Source organism: Rattus rattus, chromosome 12 (genome assembly GCF_011064425.1).
Source record: "Rattus rattus isolate New Zealand chromosome 12, Rrattus_CSIRO_v1, whole genome shotgun sequence".
Lineage (NCBI taxonomy): Eukaryota > Metazoa > Chordata > Mammalia > Rodentia > Muridae > Rattus > Rattus rattus.
Genome location: NC_046165.1, coordinates 24,724,572 through 24,746,801, shown reverse-complemented (window position 1 = coordinate 24,746,801; position 22,230 = coordinate 24,724,572).

The window sequence follows — 22,230 nt, the reverse complement described above, 5'->3', positions numbered from 1 at the left end:
GCAAATGGTTGGAACTGGAAAATATCATCCTGAGTGAGCTAACCCAATCACAGAAAGACATACATGGTATGTACTCATTGATAAGTGGCTATTAGCCCAAATGCTTGAATTACCCTAGATGCCTAGAACAAATGAAACTCAAGACGGATGATCAAAATGTGAATGCAGATCGCTCCTGAGAGACACAGCCAGAATACAGCAAATACAGAGGCGTATGCCAGCAGGAAACCACTGAACTGAGAACAGGACCCCTGTTGAAGGAATCAGAGAAAGAACTGGAAGAGCTTGAAGGAGCTCAAGACCCCATATGTACAGCAATGCCAACCAACCAGAGCTTCCAGGGACTAAGCCACTACCCAAAGACTATACATGGACTGACCCTGGACTCTGACCTCAGAGGTTGCAATGAATATCCTAGTAAGAGCACCAGTGGAAGGGGAAGCCCTGGGTCCTGCTAAGACTGAACCCCAGTGAACTAGACTGTTGGGGAGAGGGCAGCAATGGGGGGAGGGTTGGGAGGGGAACACCCATAAGGAAGGGGAGGGGGGAGGGGGATGTTTGCCCGGAAACCGGGAAAGGGAATAACACTCGAAATGTATATAAGAAATACTCAAGTTAATAATAATAATAAAAAAAAAAAAAAAACTAGGGTTACACTGTCTTGAGCCTACCTGTTTAAATGTAATCATCGTTACAGGAAAAGGGATAGAGATGTCTTCCACTTTCAGTACAAGTGTTAGAAGAGGAGAAATGGTGGAAAAAGACAGATCAATTATCCTTATATCACTCTATGTGCTGAAATTTAAGAGGTGAGGAAAGTCTCTCCAGTCAGTCTTAAATCAGAAGATTTCTGCCTAGCTGTCCATTAGAATCACAGAGGAAATTCCCTTGCAAAACTTTCATCCAAATCTTTGGACAAAGCACAGTAGAATGTACAAGGTATGAGTACATATAAACAGGACAGATTCGAGTCAAGAGTAGAATTTTCAAAGCCCTTAAGTGTCTGTGTGGTCCAGGAACAGGCTTGGCATGCCTAAGGATGAAGACACAGACATTTCATCGCAATGGCCCTTTGTTATAGTTTGGACATAAAGTGTTTTCTCCAGAAGCTCATGAGTTGAAGGCTTGGTCCTTGATGCAGTAGTCCTCCGTAATGACAGACAGATGTCTAGCTCTTAGGCTGTGGTGGCAACTTTAGCAGGTGGAACCTGGTTGGAGGAATGAAGTTGCTGCAGTTTTAAGTTTCAAGTTTACGTTTTGCCTCTGGCCCCCTCGGCTCTATCTTTCCATGCTTCATAGTCACGATGCTCCACATCCCCACTCATGATGCTCTGCCTACAAACATCAAGACCACGTGATCATGAGCTGAAACCACCGAAATAACGAGCCCAGTTTAATCTTTCCTTACTTAAAGCTGTTATCTAAGTATTTCGTTATGCCAGAAAACTAGTACCAAAGCCACAATATAAAGAGTTGCCAGGCATGGATTTGGAGTCCCAGCCACGTCTATAAAATAAGGGAGAGAGGCCAAGGTTAAGATGCTACAGTTGGTTGAGAGACCAGCTCACAAATGACTTAAGCATGACACCTTGATAGCAAAAATCCAGACTTTTCAGGGGTACCAAGCCAGAACCAACCAGAAAACATGTCTACTTTGGAGATGTAGGATAAACCAGGTGGGGACATCTTTGTCACACTTGAACCTTATGTGGCTGTTTCCTGAAACTACCCTTCAGGAAGCAAATGAAAGGTTAATAAAAGGAAAGCTCATGCAAATGGTACTGAGAGTTTGTCTAAAGAGACTGTATGCCGTTCGATGAGAAAGCACTTTATTGGCCTAGAATACCATATTAGCATGCAACATTGGGATGACCTTGGATGGAGATCAGATTAATATAAATAAACAAGAAAGAAAAATACAGTTTTCTAAGCATTGGGCTATAGCTTGAGTGTACTCCGAGTGAACATAAGGATGAGTATTAGTGTCATTCTTCTTTTTCAACAAAAACAAACCAAAATCTCAAAGTGAGAATTTTTATCCATGTCACTACTGTCTTTTCAAGCTAAAGGCAGTGTTCTTTTTCTGTATTCTGTTGCCTTCTGTCCCCATGGCCCGTGTTTATTATCTTGATTGTGTTACATCTGATAGTTAAGCTCAAAGCCTGGTTTTGAGATTTAAATGTAATAAGGGTGAGGGAGGGGAGTGGGGGGGGGAAAGCAAATGGTATTATCAAACACACACACACACATACACACACATACACACACACACACACACACACACACACACACACACCGCTTCCTCTGCACAGTAAACACATTCTTATGTATTTACACATATGGGCAAACATTGCAGAGTACCCATGTATGCACAACATATTTTTCATACCTGTTCTGTGGAACTATGGACACCTGATGCTTTGGTGGACCCAGAGTACTTCGTGTTCTTGTACTTTTGTGGAAGAATGTTGACGTGAGCTTTGGCTTATTTGTCAAATACTCTAGTCGAGTAAGCCACCACTTCTAGGTACAAGTGAAGGGCTCTTGCCTTGCCCTTGCTGAGGCATGTAAAGGAAATTAAGGGTTCGGTATAAGCTAAAAGAGAGGATCTGGGACCTGCCCCTGGGAATCACAGTGTCAAATAGCTGTTAAAAGTTTCATCTTGTGTGACACATCGGTTAGCTTCCTCAAGTAGCTTGTGGCATATTTATTAAGAATTATATGGTGGTGCTGGGCTCACAGAATAAAGGCACTTTGGATAAGCGGTACCATAATACACAGAGAGGGTTTCAGCCACTCTCTGCTGTGTGAAGAAATGAGAAGTGGTGGCAGCCTTACAGAAGATATGGCTAAAAAGAAGAGCTGTCATCTGTGTTTACTCATCCCACACAGGAGAGGGGACATCGAGGAGGAGCAGAGAAATGTAGGATGATGTCATTATGCAGGTGAAGGCAGGTACAAGGTAGAATGAGGCCTGCCATTGGATGAAAAGGAAGCATGAGCGGGAGAAACGTTTTAGAGAGGAGGAGGTGACTGGCGTGAGAGGAGGAGCAGCGGAGAGAACATGGAAGTGAATGTTAAGGTTCCTCTCTGCATATTTACAGGTTGTTATGAATATTCTTAAGGGATGGAAGTGTACAAGGCTCTGTATGTCTAGGTGGACAATTATATCTTATCAATTGGATCAGAGGTTATTGTGTTGTATGTTCTTTCATGTGGTGATTTAATTGAATTCAAGAGAGTTTGTAGTGGCTGGAGACATTGGGCCAGTGTGATACAGGATGGAGCAAAGCGAGTGAGAGGCTTTGCTGACTGAGATGAAGATTTCTAACAGATATCTTGGGGCACGACAGTGCAGGATCTAGTGCGGGATAAAAGACAGCATTTTTTTTTTAAATTTAATTTTACAGCAACAGAGAAAGTGGTCCTTAATGGCTGGGGAGATGGCTCAGCTGGTGGAAACATTTGTGGTGGTGGTATGAGACCTGAGTCCCCCACACCTCTGGTGAGCTTGGAGTAGTCGGCTCACCTGTAAGGCCAATGATATGGAAGGCAGATATGCTACACCTGGAATCTTTTTCTACCTTTTGGGCATGCGTGTCTGAATGCCCCACCCCCACATGCTTGCATGCACAATCAGTTACACACTTACATACACATATTTTTTTTTTTTAAAAAAAAGTGGTTCCCACGAGGACTTTTTCCCCCACAGCTCTTAGGGAAGTTAGTCCATTTTCTGCTTTTCATAAGTGCAGAAGAGCATAAAATGTATAAGACATTAGTGCAGTCTCTAGGGGAAGGCAGATGGCTCAGCGGGTGAAGAGACTTGCCCCATAAGCGTGATGGCCTGGTTCAACCATGACACTCACATGAAGGTGGACAGGCAAGAACTGACTCCTTTGAAAGTTAGCCTATGACCTCTCCATGTGCATTTGGCAGATCTGCCCCTCCCCACAGTGTGTGTGTGTGTGTGTGTGTGTGTGTGTGTGTGTGTGTGTGTGTGTGTGTGTGTGAGTGTGTGCATGTGCACACACACACACAATATTAAACAATGAAATACACATTTTAGTTAGTAAATTTAGAAACGGAGAAACCTCAGATTAGAGGTTTTGTGGACAGACCGACCACAGTCTCTCCATCTTGAGAGAGAGCATTATAGAATTGCAAGGCAGTGGGCAGTACTAGGGAGTGAGCAGTCCACTGGCATTGTGCCTTAATGCTACACCCTGAATTAGGCCAGTGGATCTTTCGCCTCTCCATTTGAAGTGTACAGTAGAAAACTGTTGCGTTTGAAGGGCTTGTTTTTAAGAAATTGCTAGAACCTGTGAAAAAATTTTAAACAATAATCTTCAAAGTGAAAGATGGCCTGTGTCCCCCCCCCTTTTTTTTACAGTTGTCATGGAAACTTTTTTAAAGACCAGCATGCATAGCAGAGTGTTCTGCTAACCGAACAGGTCACACGCAATTTCTAAATGTGCAGTATTGTGAAATCACCTGTTAGAAAAACCTTCTGTGTCTTAAACTTAAACGTTGCTCTTAAGTTTAGCAACAAGTCTTCTGTTAATACCGAATTCCCTTCTCAAATGTGTGCACTGCACTGTAAGAGTCTTCTCATTTTGTGCACCCCATGTTGTTGGCCATGCTCCCAAATTCATTCTTTTAAGATTCATAGTTTTTTCATTTTTTTAAATTGAAAGCAAAAAATCTTTTCATTACATTATATTCTGAACTTCTGAACACTCTTTTCCCTTCCCTCAACTCCTCCCAGATCCACCCATCCATTTCCATATTCTCTCTCTCTCTCTCTCTCTCTCTCTCTCTCTCTCTCTCTCTCTCTCTCTCTCTCCTTCCCTCCCTCAAAAAAAAAAACAAAACAAATAGGATGCTAACTTTCATTGCAACTATATAAGCAGGAAATACTCTGTGATTATAGTCCATCCAGTTGGCAGATCTCTCACAATATTATTTTTGTATTTAATGTCCTTTGACTCACCAGATTACTTTTAGAAAGAGAAGTCCAGAAACAAAGGAAAATTTCTTTTTTGCAGTCCCTTAATTAGACAGTAAGTAAAAGAATCCGAATCAAATCTGAAATGCTTTTGTTAGTATTGCTGTCCGGAAACACTTTAGTTAAATAAACCCCTATCCACATTTTATGAGAAATAAAGACACTAGGAAGAATAGGGGTTTTTGTTTGTTTGTTTGTTTGTTTTTGTTTTGTTGTTGTTTGTTTTGCTTTTTAGCAGCCTTGCTTGTATTTGTTAAACTTTTGGCTTCTTTGATTTTTGAATATTCTTCAGAGCTAATTACCAAAGACAAATATTTTCTATAAAGACTTTTTTTTTAAAAAAAAATCAAAAGTAAAAAGATACTGTCATTTTTATTCAAGTTCCATGTTAAATTTCCTTTTACACACCCAGCAACAAATTGCAAATCATATGTGGAATAAAGCAAGACTTGATACAAATGATCTCTCTTGATGCTTTACTCCTCAATGTTCAAGGGAGGGGGAGGGGGGAATAACACTTCATCTGTTCTCATTTTAAATTGTTGTAAAACTACAGTGTGGTTGTGAGATACAGAAGAGTAGTATACAGAGGTACAACTTTACAATCCTTATAAGCAGAGAGAGGCACGTGTTCTCCATATGAAGGTATCTTACCAGCTGTGTTGCCATAGTAAAGGGAAACTTCTTGTGTTTTCCTCTTATTTTCTCACCTTGCCTTCCATCTAAATTTCCTATGTCTGTTAAGTTCTAAACCTGAGATAAAGGGCTGAGGCAGCTAATTTAACATATCAGAGCCAGCCTGGCCTCCAGCTTCTCCCAGCTTCCCTCAGACACTATCTGTTACAGGGTATGGCTGGCAGACCTGCCATCTACTCGGAACTCTCCAGCCCAGAGGGCTGGGCTGATCTTCCCTATGTAATCCAGCCATTTTGATTACTCACCTCTTCTGTGCCTTTGGTCTTCTTGCTGCATCAACTGACTCCCCTCTGTAGCCTCTCTCTCTCCCCTCACATGACCACTCTGAACTCTTCCAGATGTCCCTGCCTCTGGTTATGCTCTCCCAATTACCTATCTACAGAGCACTTCCTCCTCCCCATACCTAGCAGCAGTCAGTCACACCCTCTCCTGTTGGTTTGTTTCCATTCATATTGGACACAACATCTCTTTATGTCACCGAGCAATCTATATTTCTTAAAAAGCAGGAAATGAAATGATTACACTACTGGATTGTCGAATGTCAAGGAAGGAGACATGGTACTAGTGAAGAGTGGAGAATTGTTGGTATTTTGTCTAGGCTCCGCCCCACAGTTACCTGACAACAGCCAGGGATGCTTGACTCACTATAAAAGGGGCTGCTTATGAATTTATGAAATTCATAGGCAAATGGATGGAACTGGAAAAATATCATCCTGAGTGAGGTAACCCAATCACAGAAAAACACACATGGTATGCACTCATTGATAAGTGGCTATTAGCCCAAATGCTTGAATTGCCCTAGATGCACAGAACACATGAAACTCAAGACGGATGATCAAAATGCGAATGCTTCACTCCTTCTTTAAAAGGGGAACAAGAATACCCTTGGGAGTGAATAGGGAGGCAAAGTTTAGAACAGAGGCTGAAGGAACACCTATTCAGAGCCTGCCCCACATGTGACCCATACATATACAGCCACCCAATTAGACAAGATGGATGAAGCGAAGAAGTGCAGGCTGACAGGAACCGGATGTAGATCTCTCCTGAGAGACACAGCCAGAATACAGCAAATACATAGGTGAATGCCAGCAGCAAACCACTGAACTGAGAATAGGACCCCCGTTAAAGGAATCTTAGAAAGGACTGAAAGAGCTTGAAGGGGCTTGAGACCCCATATGAACAACAATGCCAACCAACCAGAGCTTCCAGGGACTAAGCCACTACCCAAAGACTATACATGGACTGACCCTGGGCTCCAACCTCATAGGTAGCAATGAATAGCCTAGTAAGAGCACCAGTGGAAGGGGAAGCCCTTGGTCCTGCCAAGACTGTATCCCCAGTGAACATGATTGCTGGGGGGAGGGCGGCAATGGGGGGAGGAGGGGGAGGGGAACACCCATATAGAAGGGGAGGGGGAAATAACCGAGAAAGGGAATAACAGTTGAAATGTAAATAAGAAATACCCAAGTTAATAAACATGGAGGGAAAAAAAAAAGGTAAAAAAAAGGGGGGGCTGCTTGCCTTTCCTCTCTCTTGCTCCTGCTCTGTCCCTTGCTCCTGCTCCCCCTTTCTCCCCATTCCTCTCCTCCCTCTCTCTTTCCATGTGCTTATAGCTGGCCTATACTCCTCTACTCTCTCCCTCTCCCTTTCCCTCTCCCTCCCCACTTCTCTGCTTTTCTCTGTCTCTACTCCCTCAACTCCCCTCTCCATGCCGTGAATAAACTCTATTCTATACTCTACCATCTTGTGACTGGTCCCTCAGGGGAAAGGGATGCCTCAGCATGGGCCTGCAGAGGTACCCTTCTCACCAACACCTGACTGCACATCCACCAAATATATTCCTTCTCTCTTTATTTTTATAAAGCATAACAAGAGTGGTGAAGGAAAAAAAAAAAAAAAAAAAAAAAGGATCCCTGGCCACTTCCTTGGGGGGTATAGCAGACTTGAGGTAGAACTAAATGTATCTCAGGTCATATGCTTGTGTGAACAGGCCCATGAGTGTTTTCTGAGATTGATATCTATAACGTGAAGATCAAGACTTCACAGGAATTCTAGGTGTCTATATGTAAACAATCCCTTTAATGAGTATGTGCACCAAAATTGAGATATATAATAGAAAAATTCACAAAGCAAAATTTAAAATCATTTCACTTACTTATAAAATCTGTTGATTGCCTGTTGGTTTTTCTCTTATTAGCTCATAGTACTCAAAACTCTTATCCTGCCATGAAGTTTATACTGGTACGAAGAAGTACACATGACCAAAACAAATACAGGTCTACGTTAGTGATGAGTGCTATGCAGAGAATGAAGTCAGACAGGTTCTCATAAAGTTTTATTTGACTTTATACTTTAAGAAGTTAGGAGATTAGGCTCAACACTTGGGTGAAATATTCCAAGTGCATAATAGAATAGACATAGAGATCCTGAAGTAGTGGAACGCTTGGAACATTTAAACAGAGATCCAGAGTAAAAATGATAAGGGAGAATGTGGAAGAACTGAGTTTTAAAAGGTCACTGGATGTTATATCCTAAGGGACTTGTATTTTGCTGTGCTGAAAATTGAATGTAGGACCTGACACATGCTTGATTATTGCTCTATCCGTAAGTTACATCTTTAACCCTTATGAAAGGTCACATGTCCCAATTACTTATTTCCATATAGTAGGCTGCCCTTGAAACTAGAGGTTTAAAACCCTAACAATATTTTGCTTACAGATTTGTATATTTTAAGGGACTTGGGGAAATGGCATCTGTTTAATTCATATGTCAGAGGCAGTTCAAAAAGGGACTGGAACATTCACTTAAGTGGAAATTTTATCAGATGGCTGCAATTGGTAATGTGGGACCTTAACTAGAAATCTGGGACACCAGACCTCTCTCTTTATAATCCTTCTATAGGGTCTTATGATAAAGTAATTCCTGGTTCCCAAGTGTGAGCCTTCCAAAAGCATAAGGAAGAAATTCGTGGGAGCTATGTGACCAGCTTTGGAAGTCATTATCTTGTGTCCTCTTGATTACCAATATAGACGTCACAGACTCTATTTCTTGATTGTAGAATGACAACACTCTAGGAAAATACAAGATATAGGAGGAGACTCTTGATGGCTCTCTTTGGGAAATGCAATCTGCCTACCAAAATAAAGGCTTTGGAATCTTCTTCTGGTAAAATAAATGACAATCGTAGTGCTCTGCACCACAGTTACTTAAATTTTCATTAGCTCACGTTTTTATGTAAAAAGTAGAACAATAGCCCACATGGGACAAAGTATTGAGTCTCTGTAACAGAGTTGAAAGTGGAGGGAATTTGTACAAGATTTATAACAGAGAAGCCGGTGCAGAATGGGGAAAATTAGAATATAGCTTGAAGGAAGAGCCAAAAGTAGATTGGGAGTAGTAAGGTATATAAAAGATCTCCTTCCTGACAGGTTGGGGATTTAGCTCAGTGGTAGAGCGCTTGCCTAGTAAGCACGAGGCCCTGGGTTCGGTCCCCAGCTCTGAAAAAAAAAAGAAAAAAAAAAGGATCTCCTTCCTGATGTAATTAATAATAATAATAGTAATTATTATTGTTGTTATTATTATTATTATTAAACCAAACAAATGCTCTTCCAAAAACTAACTTGAAAATTGAACAAAATATAAACATAATACTTTTTCAAAGGCAGAGGAATATTCCAATATTGCAATGAACAAGGCATCCAAGTTGTTAAAAAAAAAATACAAGAAAGCAAACCAAAACCATTCATGCTTCCTTTTCCTTGGAGACATTTTTCTGGTTTATAAGTAAGACATGTTTTAGAGCTAAAAGGTTGAGCAGAAATATGAGCTTAACTGGCAGAGGAGTTGAGCTGAGTTTTTAGTAATTTCCAGGGGCTAATGAGACCAAAGTTGGAGTTCAAGGCTCTATTGAGCTGCCAAGATTAGACGGAGCAAGACCTCAAAGGGTAAAAGTACAAAAAAGAAGTTTTTGAAGGGATCTTGTTGTTTGATGCCGATTTCCTTCTCAGGAAGGCCTCAAAGAAGCCTATGCATTGAGAAGGTAATTAGGCTGAAGGTTCAACTGAGCTCTCAATTGAGTGTTGCTCCTTAGGTAGGCAGAATTTGAGGTTCAGGGATGAACAGGGATTTTAGAGCTTGCTAACACCAAGGATTTCCAGCAAGGACATGGACAGACTACACCCCGGGATTAAGGGAGGTTGAGATGGATGGCACGTCACAAAGAAGGTGTTATTCAGGAGAGAATCATCTTAATGCTAGTGTGCATTCGTGTGAACTGACCCCATCCTGTTGCCTGCTTCTCCAGATATCGGCAATACAATATCTCATAAATGACACCCACAACTATGTTAGGTCCCTTTATGTTACTATGCCCAAACACTGGACAGAAACAGTTTAAATGGGGACCGTTTATTTTGGTTCATAGTTCTAGACAGACTTCAGGCCATTGTGGCAGGACAGACAGGATGACTCCAGCCCATGGAAACATTTAGCAAAGATTCCTTACATTTCAGATGACCAGGAAGCAGAGATAGAAGGCTAGACACAGAGGCGAACACAATTCTCAAGTATGTAAGCCCCAGGGACATACTTCCGCCAGTCAGGCTCCTCCTCCTAAAAGTTCCACAGTCATCAAGATAGAAACCCAGTCTAGGGACCAATCATTCATAGTGAGCCGATGAGATGCATTTCAAAGTGAAGTAATAGCAAGATCATAACAAAAAATGCCAGATGTAAAAGAAAAAAAAACTAGAAATAGAATTTTGGGTTATCATGAGTATATAAAACAACTCAGTTCAATGCATTTAAGTAAGGACAGAAAACTTCAGAAATAGTCTTAAATCTGTAGGATTCTGAAATTGAAAAGGATCCCAAATTTAATAAAAACAATATAGGGATATAACACTTGGCTAAACATCTATGTTAAATTCATCTAAGAAAAGAGATCAGAGAACTAATCCAGGTAAGAAAAAGATGGCAAGAAGTAGAGAAAGGCAAGTAGAGGAGAGATGGGGGGTACGGTGGGTGACAGCCAGGGCACATTATGTCAAGATATCACAATTAAATGCAGTTACACTTCGAAAAATAAGAACGATAGAAAAAGAGATTTAAAAACAGTGGTCCATACTTTTCTAAGACAAACAATACTCTACCCCAAGCTATTGCCCCAAGTATTCAAAAGATACTAATGAAACCGCATGGGGTCACAGCACAATAAAATGACCAGTCCTCAGAACACTGAAAGAAGTTGTCAATGGAAAAGAAAACACTAACTATAAGGAAGTCTCATGGTAAACCAGTACATCTGACATTCCAACAGAAATGGTAGGAGCCAGAAGCCAATAGAGTGGCATCTTTGCTGAAACAAAATAACTAATAACCTAGAATTCTGTAGCTTAAGCAACTATTCCTTTAGAAAGTGGGGCTGGTTCAGCAGTGAAGAACTGATCTTACAGGCAAGAAAAGACGGCGAGCTTGCATTGAGTTCTGAGCACCCACACTGTGCAACTGACAACCTCCTATAGTTCAGCTCCTGTGTCCTCACTACAGCGTTAGACCTACAAGGCTTCATCACCACACTTGGCTGCTTCCATGGCTCCTGAGGATCCAAACCCACATCTTCATGCTCGTGAGACAAGCATGGTACCACTTAAGTCATTTCCAAAGTGGCCAGTCCCACTCATGGTCTTCACTAGGACGTCAGATTCCACACAAAGTTAGGGGAAATGGTCCCATATTTAAATTTGTCCAGCGAACCCATTAGGTGTGATGCTCAGGCTAAAGACTGCAAGGTGCCTCATGAATATGTCTCCTTTGAAAGGTCTCCCTATTTATCTCTTTAATGGAGCTCATGAGATTCAGTGAAGAAGGAAAAGGCAAGTTGCCTCCTATTTCTCTTCACTCTATTCTTCATATTGACTATCTCTATGTTAAGATCTCCCCCCAACTCCCCGCTTAATCCTAGTTCTCTTACACACCAAGTCCTAATAGAGGAGGGAGAGGTGGAGTCAGTGAACCCTCTGGAGCTTACGGGTGTGTGTGTATAGTATATATGTATATACATATGTATGTTGCATGTATATACGTATGCTTATCTCTCCAACCCACTAAACAGTCTCTATAATACACCTCTTAATGACTGCTTAGTTCCCTGAAATTTGTTTACCACCAAATCTTTACTGACGGACATGTAACTAAGACATTTAGCATTTTTAATATTGCTTTGATAAATATATCCATAACAGCAAGATGACTCTGGTGGCAAAAGCACCTGCCCTCAAGTCTGATGACTTAGGTCAGTCCCTGGGGCTCACATGATGGAAAGAAAGAACCAGTTCTTACAAACGTCCTCTGATTACCGAAGCACACACATATTCACATGTGGATCCTTCAGCTCCTTTTTGGTTGTCCCCCAGGTTTCTAAAACGATGCCTCTGTATCAAACTTAGGCATGCTTGTAGATTACAAAATGGAGTTGAGAAATAACCCCAGGAAAGGGGGTATTTATTGACAATTCTACAAGCAGTGCGTGAGTGGTTGCTTTGCGGGATTCACCAATCCATGTGGGTATCTTATTCTGATGCTTGGTAATCTAAATTTTTCCATCAAATTTCTAGTTCTTTGAATTGCGGCATGGTTTATTTTCGTATTTTGCTCATTCTATTCAGTATCCCTACATTCATCAAGTCAAAGGTGTTCCCTGACCATTTCTGAAGGTTGGGAGCTCACCCATGAGGCTGTTGGGAGCTCACCCATGAGGCGGTTGTCTTGCTTTTCATCTGCCTTCCTTCCTGAACTCAGTTCACCATTAGACCTGTTTTTCATCGAGTCTCTCAGGGGTTCTAGGTAGGTCTCTCATTCCCCACAAGGAATGAGATACTTGGTTTTACTGTGCTATTTTTCTAACTGGTCCTCGATAATTTTACTGCAAAGACAGTAAGCATGGTTACATTTCAGTTTATTTCTTACTATCCACAGAAGGCCATTGGTTTGCTCTGTGGCACACATGAATCGTCGGTTCTATTGCTAGTTTACTCTGACAGATTTTAAATTAAAAATGGCTTCATTTTATCCAAGGCACTTTTGCATGTATATAGTAAATATGCTCCGGTTTCTTTCAGCATTTCAATACTGAAGATTCTACTAATAACAATAATAGTTGTAAAAGAAGAAGCCACGAATCTGAGCAGGAAGGGGGGGTATAGGAAGAGTTATAGGGAAAGTGTGGAGAATTATCTAAATATAGTACTCATATAAATAATAAGGTTTTGAAAGTTCCTAATGTTGAGACCTCGCTGAACTTCTAAATTAGATACTCTTTAAAAATTCAGTCTACTTTTTTTTTCTCCATCTTTATTAACTTGGGTATTTCTTATTTACATTTCGATGGTTATTCCCTTTCCCGGTTTCTGGCTCAACATCCCCCTAACCCCTCACCTCCCCTTCCTTATGGGTGTTCCCCTCCCCATCCTCCCCCCCATTGCCGCCCTCTCCCCAACAATCACATTCACTGGGGGTTCAGTCTTGGCAGGACCAAGGGCTTCCCCTTCCACTGGTGCTCTTACTAGGATATTCATTGCTATGAGGTTGGATCCCAGGGTCACTCCATGTATAGTCTTTGGGTAGTGGCTTAGTCCTTGGAAGCTCTGGTTGGTTGGCATTGTTGTTCATATGGGGTCTCAAGCCCTTTCAAGCTCTTTCAGTCCTTTCTAAGATTCCTTCAACGGGGGTGGGGAGGTGGGGGGGTCCCGTTCTCAGTTCAGTGGTTTGCTGCTGGCATTAGCCTGTGTATTTGCTGTATTCTGGGTGTGTCTCTCAGGAGAGATCTACATCTGGTTCCTGTCAGCCTGCACTTCTTTGCTTCATCCATCTTATCTAGTTTGGTGGCTGTACTTGCTAATATTTACTGATGATGTTGTATTCCTTATTCCCACTTCTGCTTGATATCTTAGTCAAGTTAAATAGTTGACTGTGCTAGCCACAAGTAATGAATGAACAAAGTCCATGCAATCTGTAAGAGCTTAAATACTAAGAACATGATTGACTGGGAAAAGATTTTTCTAATTGTTTACCAGGAGACCTGTGGGAGGGCTGGGAAAGGGAATAATTGGCTAATTTGTTCTTCCCTCTCATGGTTATTCGTACTTTTGCTGTACTTGTTTTGACTATTCCCCATTTCTCCTTCCTCAGTTTTTTTTTTATATATTTTATAGTAAAATTATACATTTCACCTAATATTATATAGACTAGCAGAAAATTAAGACAGTTGCTTTATAATTCGTGGGTGGTTTTGGGATTAAACCAAAGGATTTACATGTTCTAGGCAGTTACATCATCTTTAGATGATAAATTATTCATAATGTTAAATATTTAACTTCTAATGTTTTTCTTGATTAGAATCGACAGGTTTTTGCCTGTCCTTTTTCGCCATCTTTATTTTTAAGTACTTACTCACTTGTTAATTGATCATTTTCAGGTTTTAGGTACCCAAATTTGGCTTTCTAGCTCCCACTTTGGTTTAATTTGTTATAAGCTTTCTAGCTTCTTGAGTGTCAATTTATATTTAATTAATGTTAGAATTTACTTTACAGTATTACGAAGTAACTCACAGTCTTGGTGTGTTAGGCCAGCGCTCAGTAACTGAGCTTCATCCCTGTTGTGGTTTACCTTGCAGTTATCTGTATTTTCATGCTAATTCCACTGCCCTAAGGACAGCTGCCTAGTCCGGTACTCAGGACTCAGGTGACTTCACCAGAACCTTCTCCCCATTTAAATCATCAAATACAGGTGAGGGCAGGAACAGGATAGAAGGAGGCCTGTCATTGGATGAGAAGGAAGGATGGGCGGGAGAAAAGTTTGAAGGAAGAGGAGGAGACTAGAACAGAAAGGAGGAAGAGAGAGGAGGGAGAGGGCGAGAAGCCATGGCAGGTGACGTTAAGATTCCACGCTGTACCTTTAGAGGTTGTTACGAATGTTCTTAAGGGATGGATGTGTATTGGGCTTTGTATGTTTAGGTGGGCAATTGTATCTTATCAATTGGATCTAAGGTTATTGTGTTGTGTGTTCTTTCATGTGTACATTTAAGTGTAATGGAGTGTGGGTTGGCTAGTCTGGGCCGTCATGGAATTGGGATGTGTGCTTCTGGACGCTTTGCTGACTGAGACTTAAGATATCTAGCAGATACCTTGGGGTACTGCGGTGCTGGACCTAGTGGGGATAAACAACGACCATAGTTTTTTAATTTTTTATATTTTTACAACACATTCCCACCTTAAATTATTTTTTCTTCTTTATCAAATCATGTATTTAAATGTTTGAATGTGTATATCTTGCTTATGCTCTGTTTTTAAAGAGAATATACACAAATAAGTTCAAATTCCTGTTTTTGATAAATGCATCAAAAAGCTCATATTCAGAAGCTGTGACTATACAAGAACTTGAGATCCAGTGAAGAGGATGAACCCAGACTGTTGGCTTCTTGTGTTTTTGTTTTTAAAGGAATATTGCATGGAAGGGGTCTTTTACAAGTATAAGAATAGTTCATGAGTTTCTACATATTTCTTTTCCTTCCTTTTTCTTTCTAGTTTTGTTTATACAAGGGCGGATTTTATTTATTCATTTTATAGTTCCAGACACATTTCATCATTTTCAGATGTTAGGGTAAGAAGTCATGTAGAAACCATGAAGCCTACTGGCTTGCTCTGTTTCATGCACAGCTACCTTTGCTATATAGCCCCTGCCTACAGATCCTGCTGCCCACAGTGCAACCAGCCCTCCAGCATTGTCCACTGATTAGGACTTGGCTGCTACCGCTACAGGCCAATGCCAGAAGGATGCTCTGTAGTCTGCCCCTGCTCTTTGCTATCCCAGATTAGGACCTATTGCCTTTTCTTCGGTAACTCTGCTTACACATTGGTGTTCAGTTACCATGCTCTTTGACTGTTTTGTGAAGGTCATTCATCCTCAAAAGGACTCCCAGAAATATTGCAACATCATGAAAAAATGGGACTGGAGAGATGGTGGCTGAGCAGATGAGGGCACAGGAATTCCACAGGATTCAAGTTTGACTCCCAGCTCCCAGCATTGTGAGCATGGCGGCTCACAATGGTCCATAACTTCAGTCCAAAAGATCCAACACCTTACTCAGGCCTCCACAGGCATCATCACACGACGTGGTACACAGACATACATATAGGCAGAGCACCCATACATATTGAAAAAACAAACAAAAAGTGAAAACAAAAGTTTAAAGTTATATTACTTTTACTTTCCTATGATTAGGAAATGTCAGTGTTTCTATACGACAACTAGAGTCATTTGCAGGCATTTTGTCAGAAATTTCCATTTTTCTCTTAGTCATATAGAACATGTTTTATTTTTGGAATGCTACCAGAAATTTTGGAGTATTGCTGCATATTACTGTGGAAATGAGGGTCTGCTGCTGTTTTTTTTTTTTAATCTCATTAATAAAATAATTTAAAGATAGACTCAGCAATAAGGTTGGGGTACGATTAAGACAGACAAACCAACAAAGAGGAAAGCAAACCTGTAAATCTCGGTGGCTGTGCAAAAGAGGGAGCTGACGAGAGAAAAAAGAAAGGATCTTTGACTTCTGCCAGCACAGGGGTCAGCCACACCTCGGAGAATCAGTCATATGATGGAAACAGAGCTTCAGAGAAAGAATTGAAAAACCCAACAGTCCCGAGAAAGTACACTTAGGTTCTGGGCAGCACCCAAAAGAAATGGACAGAAGAGACAGAGGGTAAGCACTGAGAAAGGTAGGCATACACAACCGAACGTCCTATTGGGCCTGGAGCAACTACAGTAAAGATAGAGATTCTGGCAAGGGAAGCCATCTTATCTCATTTAAGTGGATAAATATTTTTCACATCTCTTCAGCCCGGCTTAAAGTGCATCAACCACCTGGAAGGGTAGACATTTGGCCAAGCGATTGGCTAGCCCAACTGGATTAACTCTTTAGAGTCAATGATTTGTCTCCACTCACAGGTAGATCTCACTCTTTACTGTATGTAATATGAGCATTTAAATTAAACCTGGTTTTACAGTATATAGCATATATTTATACTAATGAGGTCTACATTGATTGAATGTGTATTATTGGCCTATCATTCTACCATTTTTTGCATGTTCTCAGAAAGGCAATGATAAGAAACCCAAGTCAGACTGCTTAAGAGTGAGTGGCCAAGGGGTTGGGGATATAGCTCAGTGGTAGAGCGCTTGACTAGCAATCGCAAGGCCCTGGGTTCGGTCCCCAGCTCCGAAAAAAAAAAAAAAAAAAAAGAAGGAAAAAAAAAAAAAAGAATGAGTGGCCAAGCCAGAACTCAAGCTTCAAATGTCCTAGAGCCCTGTTCTTAATTTTCACTACATTGCCTACCAAAGTGTTTAAAAATGTGAAACCACAAAACTATGAGACAAATAGGTGCTAGATCCATAGGAATTTGGATAACATGATCCAACCCTGTGATGTCACACCTAGTTTTAATGTTACATCACCATTAGGTATAAGAAAATGATTCCCCCACACAGAGAACCCTGGAAAAATGATCTGGGGTACATTCTCTGAAACCCTGAGGAAGAACTAAGCCCATTATATTAACATTATTTCAAAACTATTCATGCATTTTCTTCCAACTCATGTATCACTTTTCTTACTGAAAATATAATTTAAAGGACTGGGTCAGTTACTTTTCCCATTGCCTCAACCAGAAAAGCAACTTAAGGAAGAAAGGGTTTATTTTAGTTTACAGTCTAAGAGGAGACAGTCTATGATAGAGGGAAAGCAAGATAGCAGGTAGCTTCACCTTAGCAGGAGTATGCCACCTGACATACTCCTCATGTGTTGGTGGAACAGGTTGTGTCTTTTAAAAGAACAGGAAGTAGATCCAGGTTATAAACCCCCCACATCCATGCCAGTGACCCACATCTTCCACATCCTAAAATTCCACAAAGTTCTACTTATCTTAAACCACAGCTAGGGTCTAAGTGTGTAAACAGTCAACTGTGGAATGTTTTGCACTCAAAAGGCTTCACCTCAGAACCCTTACCTCAGAAGTAGCCATACTCAAAGGTGTGTGGTATCCTGTGCCTGCATTCTTAGTGTTGGGAAACAAGTAGACAGTCCCCAGCAGATCACAGGGTGTGTCCTCTACAGAGCCACCCTCAAAGGATGTTTTCTTTTTCTTCCATAAGTTCTTTCCGACTTGGCTTGAGATAGAAACTTGAGTTCTGCTCTGGGAGCATCCTTTGTTTCTAAAAACCAATACTCACTTCCTCATTTTCTTTGGCAAAAAAATTAAACAGCAGTAATAGTAAAAACACTGGCAATAAAAATTGAGAACTCAGGGGAAGATTAAAAGTGGTACTACTTAAGCCACTGCACTGAATGGCTGCCCTCAGAAGGGACGATAAGGAAATTGATTTACCACAAACCTGTTCACAACCTCAAGCTTTGCCATTTTTCTTGCCCCTTTCTATGACTTTATCATTTTGTAAGAATTAGACAAAGGAGAATTTGGTTTCAGTTCCCATTCCTGTTGGTTGATTAGATGTTTTGCATTGCAAGTCTTTGTTTGCAAGGACCAAACGTGTAGCACAATTTTATCCCTGCTTTCCCTTTTCCTGCCAAACACTTGCGAGTTTCCCCTAGTCCTTGAGCTTGCATGGTCACGCAATATCTTCTTTAAGAGGGAAAAATAAAAGAGCTCAAATAAAACAAACAGTTGATATTGATCTAAGCTCACTACAAAGGAGAGTAATTAAAGGACAGATCATTATTTCTCTGATGTAATTTTTTAATCGCCCCCACAATAAATTCTCCACCCTGATGATGTGGTTGAATTTGGAGATTTGGGCTATTGTGTTGAAGGTTTCATGCCATATCGCTCAATTGAATCACTTCATGAATGCAGTCAAAGCAGGGTTTTTTGAGTCTTGTTTTAGTAAATACTATCTCAGTCAAAGCTGGTTTTTGTTTTGTTTTGTTTAGAGACCCTGAAAAAAAAATAACCTGAATAACAAGGTACAGTTTATAGAAATGCAGCTACGTCAACAAGAAATGAGTTTCCATTGACTAAGTCCAATCGGGTCACATGTTTGTACCATTCAATTCACCTGAAAGAGAACAAAGCCTTCAGATAGGAGCTGTAGCTTAAGGACATTTCCCACATTCTGTGTGTATATCCAGTGCCCGGTGCATCCTCCACACAATAGCTTGATAAAATGAATAGTCTCGGCTGTGTTGAAAATAAATTAATCTTATTTCACTGTGGCAAGTCTTCAGAGTGCATTCCTCCTTTGAGAAAAATGGGGAAAACATATGTAAATTATTACTTTGTTGAATTGACTTGACATTTACATTCTCTTATAAGTATTGATCTACTTAGACTTTGATACCTGATGCTAGCTATATCTAGAGGGTAGGATGTCCCATCATTCCCACACAAGTCTTGCCCCCCTTCTTCCACTTTTCTTCCTTTATCTATATCATTTTATTACTTTTCTAAGTACACATTGTATCATCTATTATTTTTTGAGGTTTTGTTTCCTTAAGTAAATTGTAAGTTCCCCTCAAAAGAGTATACAAGAGTGCCTCTTCCCATTTTGCAATTTTACCCTTCACCTTAGGCTTGTAAACTCAGTAGATGGGGAAGAAATGCTTGTCATTAAGATTGGGGATTGACTCAATGAAAGTTTAAGGGGGGAAATATTAATGTAACACATATAGGATATTTTGCAACCAAAATATTGGTTTAAGAAGCATGTATGATTTATGAAGGCCCTGTGTGTGTACTGAATAACACAACCCTTAAGGCAATTATTTATTCTTCCATTCTTCATCTGTTGAGAGACTGAGGTGTGGCTCAGGAAGTGTGCCAGTCATAAAGAGTGAAGAGCTCCAGCACTAAGCTAAACTCTGAGTAACTGCAGAGCATGAGGTCTTTCGGCCAAGCCATAATGCCTTTCACAAACACAGTAAACCATCAGTTGCTATGGTTTGAATTTATCTCCTGGAACTAATGTGTGAGAAACTTGATTTCTCAATGTAGTACTGTTGGGAGGCTGGGCCTCATAGAAATACTTGAGCCAGTAGAATAGAGGCCTTAGAAGTGGATTGATGTCATTACTGTCAGAGTAGGCTAAATGTTAAACTCTCCTTTCTCTCCTAACGTGAGTCTCTTTACCCATTCACTTGCTCCCATGTGTTGAGTAAGCAAGAGAACCTTACCAGGAAAAAATGCTAGCACCATGCTTGGAACTCTCTTATTTCTTGAAATATGAACTAACCTTTCTCATTTAAAATGATGCAGAAATGGACTGAATGTATATACACATTCATCTCAGTGCTTCAGAAGCACAGGCGTGTAGAGCGATCTCTTGAACTTAAAGCCAGCCTCATCGACATAGCAAGTCCTAAATATATCATATAATTTTACTTTAATTCTGTAATGGCATTTTTTTTTACAAGGCAGTGTCTTTTAAATCTCTATTTTGTAGACAAAGAAACTTATATTAAGTCATCTAACCTAGGTCACAAAAATGATAGATTGCCTAAGTCCAGTGTTTTTGTCATACGACACATAAAAGAAATATGTAGTAAAGAAAAATAAAGAAGAATATCTCTAGGTTGTTTGAAGAAGATAGACTAGAAAAAACCCATGTCAAAAAAAAAAAGCTAATATAATTCAAGGGACTAAAGATTCATCTATATTCAGAGTAAGACAATTTCACATATGAGACATTATTTAATGACTATGGAGAGGCTACAAATTTGGTCATGTTCACATTTTCCTTTATCATCTCTGTCAACATGATTGGCTAGAAAGAAGAAAAGCACCTGAAGAAACAACTGAAGCCTGAAAGACAGAAAGAGAATATATAATTACTCTAACGAGCGTCAATCTCATCACATGTACAGATTCCATCCAGGATACAAAAAGGGCTCATGCGTATCCATAGGAACTGAACTTCTGAATGGTTGAGTTTATGTACACACCCAATCTTCAAAGGGTTGCAGAAAATAGAAAATATATGTTGGGAGCCACGGCAATATATAAATGGAGTTTGCCACTGACTCTACACACAAATCTAGACAAGAGTAACAAAGAAATGTCTTAGATACCTCTAAAAATGCTTCAATCACAGAGTGGAACCAACGTTTCAAATATAAACATACTAGGGATTCCAAAGCAATATATCACTAATTTGGTGGCTTAAATAATAGGAATTCATCTTTTAAATGATTCTGGAAATGAATGTATGGAATCAAGCAGTAGTAGGGTTAATTTCCCCAGGAGTCTCTTTCCTTTGTTTAGAAGAACCCATCTTTTGCCCATGTCATCATATAGTGTTCCTGTCTGCCACACCTTTGTTTTAATTTACTCTTGTTACATGGACACCAGATAGGATACATCCTTTTCCTCTTCCTCTTCCTCTTTCTTTACCCCTCCTTGTCCTCATCTCTGTCTTTCTGTCTTCTCTGTGAAGTCACTTATTTTCATCCATATTTCACTAGACTCAAATCCTTTCTCCTAGAGCCTTCCTTGACACCACACACTTTAATCTCTGGCAGCCTCTCCTACCGCCTGCCTTGATCTCCCATTTGCCATTCATGTTCTTTTTCTTGCACCTTTTGAAGCTGTCCTTCTGGTTGATGGCATTTCTCAAGCCCTATCTTCTCATTTAAAAAAAATCACTTTTAAACAGATAGTCCAATCAGTAACTAGTGACTAGTATTTCCTAAATACCTCCATCCAAGAAGTTATTGTTTCTGATATTTGAACAAGTTTTTCCACCTATATACTTAACACCTTCACTTGGACATCGAGGATCTGACATCCAGGAGATTTGGGGACCTGACATGTCTTAAATGAAATGAGTCACCTAACTCCTGGCTCCTTTGCTTCCCCTTGCTCTCCTCTGTTTAGTGTTGTTGATAATAGAGCTGGTTCCAGATTTCCATTTACCTGGAGATCATTCTAGATGTTCTCTAATTCATCCCCATAAGCAGTCACCAAGCCCCGTCATTTCTAAATCATCTATTCAACCTGTCCCCATTTGCCATACCTTTGTTAACTATGGTTATATCCCCAGTACTCAAGAATTAAGTACTGTACTGGCCCAGTACTGTAAGAATTTTCTACAGTGAAAGGTTTCATCAGCCCAATGTCTATACTCTAGCTGCAGAGATCTTTCAGAAGCACATGGTGTATGCTGTCATTACCCACTGCTGTCTCTTGCTCTGATCTCAGTGTTAGCAGGAAAAATAGACACAAGCTATTGAACTCTGTGAACTCACTCAGCCACCTACCCCAACCTGTGCTGTGCTTGTGGCTCCCCAGTGCTGTGGGGTGCCTGCTCTTCCCTCAGTCTCTACAATGTCTCTGGACCCACATCGCTGCCTCCTTTTTTTTATACTATTTTTCATATTTTCTTTACCTCATTTAAATAGCACTTCTTTTCTGAAATCCTCAAACCTATCTCTTCTTCCTGAAGGGTTATGACCCCTTCCA